Genomic DNA, 13,005 nt, shown 5'->3' with positions numbered 1-13,005 from the left:
CTAAAATCGTATGCAAATTGCATATGTGCTGTATACGTATCACACACACACACACACACACACACACACACACACACACACACACACACACACACACACACACACACACACACACACACACACACACACACACACACATGCAATGTTAAGTAATGTTCAGAGGAATATGAATATGAGCAGCAGCTGCGAGGATTGTTTTTCATATTTTAGAAATAAAAAAATAGATTTAAGTGAGCAGCACTGATTTGAAAAATAGTGTGAGAAAACTAAAAGAGGAAAAAGTACATTTCTCCCGACTTAAGTGATGTTGTTAAGACTGTGCGTCTCTCACATTATGTGACTCCTCAACAACTGCACCTTCATAATGACAAAAAGAAGTAGTCATAGAACAAAAGCATTTCCTTTATGAGAGGTGTGTCTACTCTCCACCCCGGTGGCTTACAGTGTTCCATTATCTGAGCGGCGAGGGCTGCTTTGCCACCCAGCTCCCCCATGCTGCCTGTCTCATTTCCTACCGGTAACAATCCATTAGCCAGGCTCAAACATGCAGCCGTTTAATTATCCTCACTTCTTTGGCAGCACGCCGGGGCGTACCACTCATCAGAGGAAACAGGGAGCCAGCTGATACTGTATACATACTTTATGCATGTAGAAAGGGACAACAGGCTGACAATGCAAGGAGATGGCGCTCGCCTAGACATAATTTCTACTCGTACACTTAAACACAATGGCTTCCAGGTGAATACGTACACTGCAATATACATGTATCTATAGAAACAAATTTACACATCAACAACGTATGTAAACTGAACCTTTAATTGTGACAATAAACACCTCAGATAAAATACTTCCTTAAACCGGTGAACTGCGTATATATCCGTGTGTGTTTGTGTGTGTGTGTGTGTAGGTGTGGATGTGTGTTGATGCACGAAAAATGGGGATGATGTGTGGTATAATTCATCTTGAATAATTTCCTGCACATTCTTCTTCATGCTATGCCTCAGGAGCACTTCAAGATGAAAGGAATGTTAATGCTGTGTCTGTATCTCCCTGAACAATGTGTGATTTTTCCCTGTGTGTGTGTGTGTGTGTGTGTGTGTGTGTGTGTGTGTGTGTGTGTGTGTGTGCGCGTCACCTCACTAAGCACATTTATGATAATTAACAGATAGGGGAGGTCAGCTACTGTATGTGTATGTGGCAGCGACAGTGAGTAAGAGAGGAGACAGAAAATGAGAGAGAGTCGAGCGCTGATTTACATAAATTGGAAATACTGCCATCGACTTCCTTTCTTTGCTCTCTCATCTGTATTGTCATTTTTGATATAACAGTCTTAAGAAAATCATCTGTACTCTTGGAAAAACAGCAAGTTTTATCAGTGACTGCTCACAAAAGGTAAAATGAGGCACCTTTATTCTTCACGTTCAGTTAATGCACACTGATATATTTGTGATATATAGGAATAATATGCAGACTTTTATTTCTGACATTTGGATACTTTAAGGTAGCAAGCTGTTGCGGAAAATGAAGCAGATGAAATAATTAAATTTAGACTGTGAATAAACACATAAACACAATAACTTGAATTATTATTAAATAGAAATCCTGTGTGTCATATTACAGTGTTTCATCAAACTGAGGCCAAGATACATAATGGGCCCGAAAAATACATGAAAATACAGAAATACTTAGAACATTAGCAGATACCAGTTTTCGTTCTAATGACCACGGTGTTCTTAGCACTTCTAGCCAATAAACCGGGTTCGGCGGAGAACTAAAATGACGGCCGATCTCGAAGGTGTCGGTAATCGAGGGAATTAATACATGCAAATGAAATGCTCAGCATGCATAGCCGCTGTTGACAGTAACTGAATAATTGACTTTCGGAGCTCCGTGTTTCTGGTCCACATATGCCGCACACAAATTTGTATGCATTAATGTGTATGCGTGCGCGCGTCTATGCCAGCGGACATTTTAAGTCTACCCTCCTCACACTCTCACTACTGCCAAACGCCTTAAGATGGTGGCACCTTGAGGCAGAGAGAGACACTCGTAGAGAAAGCCAACCTCCTGCTCCCTCTCCCCCCTTCTTCCACCTCGGGTGCTCACGACAACACAGGACAGGCCCCCCTTCCTCACCCTTCGCCCCCCAAATAAATATTTAATTCGCCCCTCTCTAATAAGGATATTAGGCAAGTACACCCCGGCCCTGGCTTATATGCATGAGTCCTTTCTCATCAAATTTACATAAAAGGGCCAGATGCTAATGCGAGCGTAGCAACTACTGCTCACTATTCTATATGCACTCGTACCAGCTCCCCAGCCTGAGAGCCCATATAATTTAATTGCCGAACAGCATATATTTTTCAAATGGTTCGCCGTATTCAAATTGCATCCAGGCCTCAATACGGTGCCTTACAAAGAGTGGAGCGATGGCCGTATTTTAATTGTGGTGGCGGGACGTCTACAGTATTTATGCTTATTTAATGTTTTCTGAGGACCCTCCACTTTTATGAACTCCTCCATAATACAGTGTTTATGCGTAACATGGAAAATATCGTACACATACATACAGTGTATTATATGTAGGAAATAACATCTCGAACCTTTTAAATACGGAGTATAGCATAAAGCATTTTGAGACTGAGTGCCACGATGTTTGTAATTAATAGTGAATGAATAATGCAGTGACACGAAATATATTATTTACACCCTTTCATCTTTGAGGAAGATTCAAAGCATATTTCAGATGCAATTATACTAATTTATTTATAGTGCATATTATTTGCATAATCAAAAGCCAGCAGAGCACAGATATCTGAGGAGCCAGGCTGACAGCCAGCTTTAGACCTGTAGTGCAAGAATAGCATTTATGTACACAGCCTCATTGTGCACTGCTGCTGCCACAGCACTGATACCTAACCATGAAGTATATTGTAGCAGCTTTTAGCATTATCATCAGTCACAATGTAGATACAGAGTGTATAATGATGTCGTATTCTATCAAATGTCCTGCAAATTCTGCAGTTACATGATGTATCAGAAAACATGGGTATCATTAAATGACAATTGTAAAATCAAGCAAGAAACTAAATCTTAAATTCTAGGGTTTTATGAACATGATTATCAACTCGCAGAATTTCTTGCGCTATCACATGATAAACATTACATTATCTTACTAATGTCTACAGACTAGTATAAATATAAATTTATAGAAACATGTATTTGAGATGATAAATTCAGTTTAATTCAATGTGATTTCTCTTTTTCTGTTTTTAGCTTTTTCTTCCATGTAGACTGAGCTTTTTTCTGTGTTTAATACATTTTAGAGGCTAAATTATTAGATAACTAGAAATGAAGGGAATTGTTGTGGCAGACTATCAAACAGACTGATGAAGGTTTTCAATTAATAAGGCAGGTTTGGGCAAAAACCTTGTTGGCACTATTAATTTTGGGAAAACCAAATGTTCACTTTACTATGGTTTTACATGTTGCATACTTCATAGACACTAGAGAGATAACTACAAGCTCGCAATTGTATTAATATTTACAGAGCCTCTTAATATTTGTCTTGTGACGCTGACAATTTATCAATTTGAAGTTTTCCTAAGGATCACTTAAACTCCATGTGTCCATAACAAGGGATGAGATCGTTTTAATTCCACAAGAATGGCCCTATCATCCCAGATCACAACAAACCTGCTCCATACAGGCAACTCAACTCCCCCCACTTTCAAACTCAATCTCATTATGCTACATATGGAAGAGATCTTTGGCGATACGTAAGTGACAAGGGTGCCTGGCAAACACGTCGGCCATGCATATCCATGCAGTTAGCCGAAGGGGAGGGTCGTACGGCGTGGCAGAGCACAGCATGCCCGCTGATCCCCACAAGACGCTCAAGTGGCCATGCAAGATGTCATTAAAAAGGGCCCAACCATGACATTCCTCAGTGGATTATTGGCAAGTTGTGGCTGGTTGGTTTATTACGGAGCGGGGATCGATCAGACCCCTGTTAATTGGGGATGACACCTTTTTGAGGGTAAGTGCATGTCAGTGTGTGTGTGTACAAGACCGATGTACAACCTCAGACTATGTTCTGCCTCATATATGAACACACACAGCCTTTAGACTCACAGTTCATTGAGCAGCTGGATTGATGTTATGACTTCACTTTATCGAACAAATACTGATAATTTAACTAAATCAATTAATCAATGCATGTGAGGTTACCTGAAGAAATTGTGACACTATAATATGTGTCTATATTGGCCCATGGAGAGAGGGTAGGGGGCATTCTAGTTTCTCGCATAGAGTACACACGGGCAAACACACACACACACACACACACACACACACACACACACACACACACACACACACACACACACACACACACCAGGAACCTGTCCTGCATTGGCAGGGGCTGATGCTGCCATGCGCACGGTGATCTCACCTACCGTTGCCGTGGCGACACCAACCAGAGAGGAAAGCCTTGTTGTGTGTGCGCATGCGTACGTGTGTGTGTGTGTGTGCGACTGTGATTGTGACAGAAGCTTGAGCTGGAGAAAGAGGAGGAGGAAGAGGAGGAGGAGGAGGAGAAGGAGAAGAAGAAGGAGGAGGGCCTGCAGGAATTCACATTGTGCCTGGCTTGTTTAAGGTTTATGCTTCATTCACTTACTACCTCTTACCAGGGGAAATACTGAACTGGCCCTTTCAATTATCAAGGCAATAAATTCAGGGTGGCTGTGTCTTTATAATAGCAGCCCAGCGCTTTAATAGGAAGAGGGCTGGTATATGGGAAGGAAGGGGTATGCCGGCTCATTTGCATATAGGCTATATCCGAAGACAAAGATTAACAGGGCTTCATGAATACATACAACACCGACGAGCATACAGACGCATGCAGTCTCATATACAGCACACAGTCATATAAGCTCCATACTGGCACATCCCCACTCCGGCTTCTCTTGAGGCCAAAATAAACTGCCCTACTACCAGCTGGTATTGTTGAATTCTATTAGTGATGAAGAGCTAACTCAGACTATAGGGGTCATCTGCTCATCAATGGGTGGTGGTGGCCTAGGCCTGCTCCACAGCCATGAATGCACTGAATTCATTACTCCTGGTGCACAGATGGTGTCTGGCTGCCTGTCTCAAGTTCAAGTTCATGTCCAGGAGACACACACACACACACACACACACACACAGAGAAAGAGAGAGACATGGCCCAAGCCAGACAGACAGACGTTGTTGACTGAGACACAGCTATTGTTCCCTTTCATGATGTCGTAGCCTCACTAGCTATCCAAGACGCCTGGGTCGGTTAATGGCAGAGTCAAACGCACAGGGAGGAACGTACACACATGCAAACACAGACACACATGTATGCATACGTGGAGCCTCTCATCCCATCACAAGCTGCTGCAGCATGAAAATAATCCCTGCATTTCTGCTCAGAGAACGTGGGGGAAATAGTCCTGACTGTAGCTGGTTAACACTGAAAATGATGTTTCATGGTAGCTCGGAGAAGAAGCCACATATCTCATCCCTTTGCCATCGCAAAAACAATCTAGGCCGCAACGAGCAAAAAAAAAAATGTTAACAGCCATGCAACACATATATTAACAAATGACACCTGTATGAGGTAATAATCACATCCTTTGTCTGGCACAGAAATGACCCCGAGCTGATGATATTATAAAGCTGCCACACACACACACGCACAGGAGAGAGGCACATGAAAAGCACAGGCACGCTCACATAGAATATGCTGATTGCCCGCCCAATGAATATGAATACCCCCTCCATGGTCGCCATGGTTTTGTTACTCAACAAATCACGTGACATCGGTGTCTGTAGCGCACTGTATGTGTTAGCACAGAAGAAGGGCACAGCCAAGCGTATAGTCCCCGTTTACTGAGGAGAGGGACGGGGGACTGTCGCCACCCATGCACGTAGGGTCAAATCACACCCCTGTGATTATATATAAATTCATACATGGCAATGGGGCACTGCGAAATGAATGACAGGTTCCTAGTAGTGCAGGAACAACATATTTTTTACATGAAAAACACTTCTCATCCTCGTTTTATGGAGACGCAGGGAAGAATGGAAATGCACGTTCAGGTAAATGTGGAATATATAGATATGGAGGCCAACGATGTAGGATACGGTTCATTATTTTAAGGACTCGTAGCAGCAGGGGTTGTCATTGTAATAACAAGCACTAATGTGAAGCACATTTTACAGAGATTTACACAGCCTCCAGAGAGAGGCAGTAAAGGCCGTGCAAACTGCTGCCGACCCACACTGCATCTCTCCTCCGTGCAGCCCGGCTCAAAGTGACAGGGCTGAGGAGGGAGATGCATGCCCGTGTGATTTGCAGCTGTTTGAGACATGTAACACTGCTCTCACCACTACATCCCAGCAGTACATTACATACCCCACTGACTGGAGGCTGGACCTTTTTGTTAATTTGACAAGGCTATGTAGGGAATTATAAAGTCTTGATGTCAAAGTATGATGACATTAGCCTTTTAGCCTGAAATATACTGAAGTTTAATAATTTGGCCTTAAATTGAAGTAAAGAAGAATAAATTTAGTCCCTTGATTGATGAAGAGCTCATAAAACGAGTAAAAAGTCGGAAGCACACTGGATACGATATGAGATGTTAGCTTAGTTACAGACGCTAAGTTCTTTCATACTCTGGACTGACATTAAGTGTGGCCCCCAGACATGAAGAACAGTGTTCCCTTTCATAAACCCGGACGACAATTTCAATCGACTTAACCGGGGACAATAAGACTTGTTTTCTTCACGGCTGCTCGGCCCAGATTGTGTTCTCAAATTTTCTCTCGGGCAAACGACCAGGTATTGTGTGCCGTCTTTGACAGGGGCCCGGGAACAAGAGACACTAGTTTTGTCTGACGGTGTGAGAAAGTCAGCAAGAGAGCTTTTCAGCAGAGGAGGCAGCGCTGGATCCAATCACCGTGCCTCTGTTTAGCAGTGCACTTGAATAATCCTCCGTCTGAACATATGCTGAACTTGACCTATGTCTTAATCAGATATTGGATAACCTGCAAGAAACTTTTAAACAGAATACAACAAATATTACTTTTTTTTGTTGTTGCTCATTGTCATTTAAACAATGAGGGACGCTTTACACATGTGGTCTAAGGCAGGAATAGATCTATGATCGGATCCTGCTGTCATAAGGTAACTTTCACAGTCAGCATGTGTATATGAGCCTCTGAGAAAATAAGCATCAAAACTACACTGATGATTAAACAAGTGCAACTCAGCTACAAGTTTAAAACTTCTGATTGCAGTTTTTTCACTAAATAGCTAATATAGGGGCTACACGCGTTCAGATATTTTCAGAAAATGTGTGTATATTCTGAAAGTGTGTGTATATAAATAAAGTGTGCATATATTCTGAAAGTAGCTATACAGATTTTATGTTATAATGAAAACACACAACTTAATCTCAAATTGGTCTCAGTTCATGGTCAAGTTCAGGCACGAACAATGCACTGTGATGTCACCTATTTATACACGGCCCAGATTTCTCTCGTCATTATGTGCGTTATTTCTGATTCTCACGAGGAGTGAGCGACGCCTGGATGCGCGCGCTCGAGTGGGGCCCGCATGCAGGATTACAGGGCTGCAGCGCCTCCCTTTCAAATTCATAAACTCGCATAGTTTTAAGATAATGACCCGGAGTTCTCATCATCAGCACAATTGGCGAGACATTACGCATTCAGGGGCCGTTGCTACTCCAAGTTTAGGGAGCGCCGCGTCGGCTGGGGCTGGGAAAACGTCGCCTCTTTCTTTGGGGATGCAGATGAGTCTGGTGCACTTGACGTCTTTTCATGACCCCTGTCGCCCCGCCCCCCACCACCACCACCCCCTGTCCCCCCTTCCTCCCTCCTCCCCAGCCCCTCCAGGCCCTCACGGCGCTGTCTGTCATATTGGTCCCGGGCATGGCATTGCCACTTGCCCCACCGAGCGTGGGAATGGGATCGTCCAGTCGTTCACATCTCCTGCACTGCGGTTAACGGAATCAATTAAGCAGGCCCGACCCCCCCCTCTTCCCCACACACACACACACACACACACACACACACACATTTCCCAATCCCCTCACTCGCACCCTCCCTCTTCTGCCACCTCCCTCCCTCTCCTAACCCCACTCCCCTGCTCTCTCTCTCCCTCTCTCCTTCCCTCTCTCTCATTTTTTTTGTCAGTTCAGTATATGTCCTAATTATTACTGTTTGGGAGGCCAGCGCCGTTGCCTGGCCGGACTCGAACATGCTGCAATAAGACGCGTAGAGGCGCACACGTGGGTTTACAAGTGTCACTCATTTAAACTAGTGTTAAAATGTCCAATCAAATTAAATAAAACTTAAAACCATTGGGCCAATAAATAATGCAATATGTGGTCTGGAGTCAACCTCAGTGCGTGTGCGTGCGTGCGTGCGTGCGTGCGTGTGTGCGTGTGTGTGTGTGTGTGTGTGTGTGTGTGTGTGTGTGTGTGTGTGAGCGAGAGAGAGTATATTAAATGTTTAAATGTGGATGAGTGCGCGCAACTGTTTTTAACAATAAACTCCATGATACTAAAAGTTATTAATGAAATTAAAGAGAGCGCACAAACCAAGCTGCCCCTTCCTGTAACTTATAAACGTACACTGGGGAAGAAAATAACAACATAAATCAGAATAAACTCGGATTGGATTAAGTTGGATTAAAAACATCTTCCATGTCAGGTCCATGGGATAATACATATCACCCCAATACATGTCATGGGTCGTCCACAAGTCCTCGACGAGTCTGGAAGTAGTTTTTACTTTCGGTTATCTAGCTTTATGACGAGCAGAACACTCATACAGCTAGATAACCAAAGATAACAACCCACTTCCCACATCTTCAGCAGCAATAATCCACATGTGCACGTCCTCTTCGTGTCTCCATCCCTTAGAACTCAAAGTATGTTAAGCAAAAAGTCATCAGTGTCCCCTGTTCAAGTCACACTGCGCTTTATATTCCTTACATCCCCCTTTCTGCCATTGAGGGCCACTACTGCACAGCCTGAGCCGTTATACACCCGCTGGTAGAAAAAGGCTGCAATTCTTCGCAAAAATGATATAATCCCAGTGTTCGTGTCATATTCACTTGACATTAACCAATATTACTGAGTTGAAGTAGGCCTTGAAAATCGCGGGTAAGGTGCAGTCATCCTTGCACGGGGGCCCTAATTTGCAATGCAAATAGCTTCAATCCCACAAAAGGCTCTTTCGCCTCTATTAAGTCGTTGTGGCAGCAGCAATAGATATCCTGAGAGGCCGGCGGAGAAGAAACACGGCGGAGAAAGGGGGGAAATCCGGTTTCCTGTGGAAAGTGCAATAACAACACGGGGAATTACGACGCAAATGTTTCGGATTATGAAGACAGGAGCTTGTTTTTTTTTTTCTCTTTCTTTGACCAAAGAGTGTCAAGTTGTCCGTTTACATCCAGCGTGCACTTTAAGGGAAGATAAAGCCGATGACTGAGCCCAAAAAAGAGAGAGTCCGTTCTGCAGGCTGCGTGGTCGGTCGGTCTGAAAAGAGTGGGGGTGGGATGGGGGATAAGGGCCATCCCCACTGGATAAGGTGGGGGGGCTGGGGGTGGCCAAAATATGGACCAACCCCGGTGAGGTCAAAGGCCTCGGACCACGACAGTGTAACTGCGGTGATGTCATGAAAAAAAAAAGAGAATCGCAGATCGCACCCTCCTATCCGAACAATCTCCATCCATTACTGAGCGCGCGCTGGAAGAAGTCCGCCTCGCCACGAGCTCCTCTCTCTCACACGCAGGGAGGTTGTTTTTTTTTTTACTCAGAACGAGAGCGATTCTACTGCTTTTAATGGAGGATGCGACCGGACATCCAGCAGCTCGTAATAAAAACGAAACAAGTGAGTGAGGGGAGCATCCTGGAGCTGCCCGAGCGCCCGCATCTCCCCCGTCTCCTCCACCGCAGGCTGGGCTTTCTATTCGCGACAGCACCGCCACTCGCACATCGCATGTAGGACCGTCTGCAGGAGTTCACTGCAAAGCGCACCTTGTCGATTTTTTGCGTCGAAATCCCGACTGCTGTGTTTTCTTCATGTGTGTGTGTGTGTGTGTGTGTGTGTGTGTTTTGTCATCGTCGCATCCGAAGGGTACAGAGACCATACACTGGTGTTCAGGTGTATGGATGTGGCCATGTCGCCCCCATCGCGCGAAAAAAAGCCCAGTACGCGCTGCACGTCGTGCGCACACAGCCTATATGTCACTTTCCCACAGAAATGTAAAGTCAGCCCGATATAGCTGAGCACAACCGGGACAATATGTAAGATCTCTGCAAGTGAGTCAACAATAACAGGCAGCGGGAACATGTGATGGATCATGCGCAGGAGCGTGCGACTGCAGGTTGGACCCAGTCGGGTTGTGTTGAGCCTCTGAGGACAACTCTCGGTCCTGACCATAAAACACAAGTCTATTAGAGGAAAAGTTCGTCTCTGACAGTGATTGACTTAATTCATGCGCGTCTGCCTGTGAGTGAGAGCTCGTGCATGAGAGTGTGTGTGTGTGTGTGTGTGTTTCGGTGGGGTGGGAGGGGTGTGCCTGTGCGTAAATGACAGGAAAAGTGAATTATAAGGTGGTGATAAAGTATCACCGTATTATTTGTCAATGGCATATTTCTCTTTTTCTTCCATCAGGCCCCCCTTCTCTCGCCACAGTTTTAAATCTGGCTCTCAAGTTTACTCTGGGGTGGGAGGGGCGAAGCAGAGATGTTTTAATGAGCCGGTGTGAGCCACAAGGCCTGTGCATTTCAATAAGAGATTACTATAAACATCAGTTTTATTCTCACATGTTTACAGTCACGTCCACAGCATTCGTACCAATCTCTAAATATCACACTCCACCTGCCACACATGACACCAACCAGCAGCCCGAATTTATCCAACTGTCCAAATGTGCCAGGAAAAAATCCTCAAAATCCACTAATTTAAGCACATATTTTTCATATGTTTATTTTTATTAAATGCATCGTCAATTTCCATTCAATCTGCCCCCTCTCCCTGGTGTGAATCAGATGAATGGTAAAGTGCGAGGCCAACTTGATATCACTAAGATCCACGATATAAAGCACACCTCATTAGGGTAAAAGGGCCAGAATAGGCCTCACTCGCAGGCCAAGCTTTAATTGCACTACAACCTGGCAACCTGCTGATCCTCTTGAGATTACAATAAACGAAATATTTCCGTGAAGGTTAATGATACAGCAACGAGAAGCCAAAATACATATATATGTCAGAAAGGTGAAATTATATTCGTATTACAGCTACGCGTAATTGTGTGCGTAAAACAGAAATAAACACCACAGTGAAAGCTTTGTTTTCGAGTCATTGTGTGACGGTTTTGGTGACGTTGTTCTTTCGGTGTGAGGTTCACTTTTTGTTTCATCGCAACTGTTCAAGTCTTTTACTGAAGTAAAAAAAAAAAATTTTTGAGAATATTGTTGTTGTTTTGTTTTTACATTTGTAAAATCTTTTTCTCTGAAACCTTCTCGCGCATCGCTCCCGGAACGATACTGAACCAAATGTAGTTCACACACACACACACACACACACACACACACACACACACACACACACACACACACACACACACACACACACACACACACAGTGTCCTCACTGGTGTTGAAATGAGCCTCATATAGGCCTGATAATAACAGCAATTATTATTGCTTCAGTCAACAGTTTTAACAAGACGCTGTGTATGTGTGTGTTTGTGCTGAAGCACAGAATCACAGATTGCTCTCCAGTGCATTAGAGATACTGTCGAATACAACTCTCAGTGGGAGTCAATACCTGAGGGCAGAATATAGAGCAAAGTCCCCTGTAAAGTGTAAGATATTTCATTGATTTTTACAAATAATACAAATATGTAATCAGATCAAATGTTTGAATGAAGCCACCGGTGAGTTGTGGTACATACAGTTGATTCTAAAAGGTGCCAAAAAGGTGTAATCGGTGCGCCCTTGGGCCAAAGTGTGTGAGGAAACATTCACACTCACAAACTTGTCATTTTCCATTAAATACGTGGAATCTCTCCACGAAACACCAGTCCACGTCAGCTCTTAACAAAACAGCACACACAACCTACCATCTATTTTATATTTCCCGTTTTTTACGTTGGGCGACCTTTTACGCACACGATAGCCACTATATACGCAGCCCATCAACGCAGGCACAAAAAGTTGTACTTACTTCCCAAAGGTGAGTCAAATCACTGCACTGGATCAGAAAGGGTCCCGAGCAGGAGAGGCAGGACAGCGGTGTGGAGTGGGGTCCGTGTCTGTCGGGCTGCGGTCCTGTACGTTCCCCTCAAATATCCCAGCCGTGTTCATTTGGTGGGGGGGGCATCACTTTAAAATTGCCGCTAACACTCAGTGTGAACATAGCCTGCATCATCAGGCGTGCTCCACAGCTGCTCTGTGCTGAGCCACGAGCACATCCCGAGCACATGATAGACGGAGGGAGGATGGAGAGGGACGGGGAGGGACGGCGAGAGGGAGAGAGATGCAGGGAGGGACACAACTTTCCCAAGCACCAAATAGAAAAAGTGCATGGCACAGTTGAGCTCTCACAGTGTGCAAGTTTTTTTTTTTTTCTCTCTCCCTCTGTTGGTGGTGGTGGGGTGGGATGAGAGTGGGGTGTGTGGGTGGGGGTGATGATGATGATGAGGGGGAGGAGGATGGGGGGTGTAAAGTCCATCCTTCTGTGTGAGGAGAGGACGTGCTCGGAAATTCAAACAAGTTCCCTCGGTTCTTTTGTTGCACGCACGAACTGAGGCAGCATTGTTCGCGCGGGGTTTGGCGGCGTGGACCTCTCCCTCCTCTGACACTCTTCCCCTCTCACCCCCCTCTCCCTCCGTCCTGACCAGGTTACGAAGTGAGCCTCGCAGCCGGGCTGGTAATG

General features: G+C 44.7%; 1 long non-coding RNA gene across 1 annotated transcript in view; it reads right to left on the bottom strand.

Annotated features, from left to right (window-relative positions):
* Positions 1 to 12,730, bottom strand: part of LOC118115621 — a 37,257-nt gene extending 24,527 nt beyond the window's left edge. The window contains exon 1 of the long non-coding RNA XR_004697588.1: positions 12,295 to 12,730. This is a non-coding gene — a long non-coding RNA (uncharacterized LOC118115621). The remainder of the gene's footprint in view (positions 1 to 12,294) is intronic.
* Between the last annotated feature and the right edge of the window lie 275 nt (positions 12,731 to 13,005).

This window comes from Hippoglossus stenolepis, chromosome 9 (genome assembly GCF_022539355.2).
Source record: "Hippoglossus stenolepis isolate QCI-W04-F060 chromosome 9, HSTE1.2, whole genome shotgun sequence".
Classification (NCBI taxonomy): Eukaryota; Metazoa; Chordata; class Actinopteri; order Pleuronectiformes; family Pleuronectidae; genus Hippoglossus; species Hippoglossus stenolepis.
The sequence above is the reverse complement of the archived record's forward strand: the minus strand, read 5'-3'. Positions and strand labels throughout refer to the sequence as shown.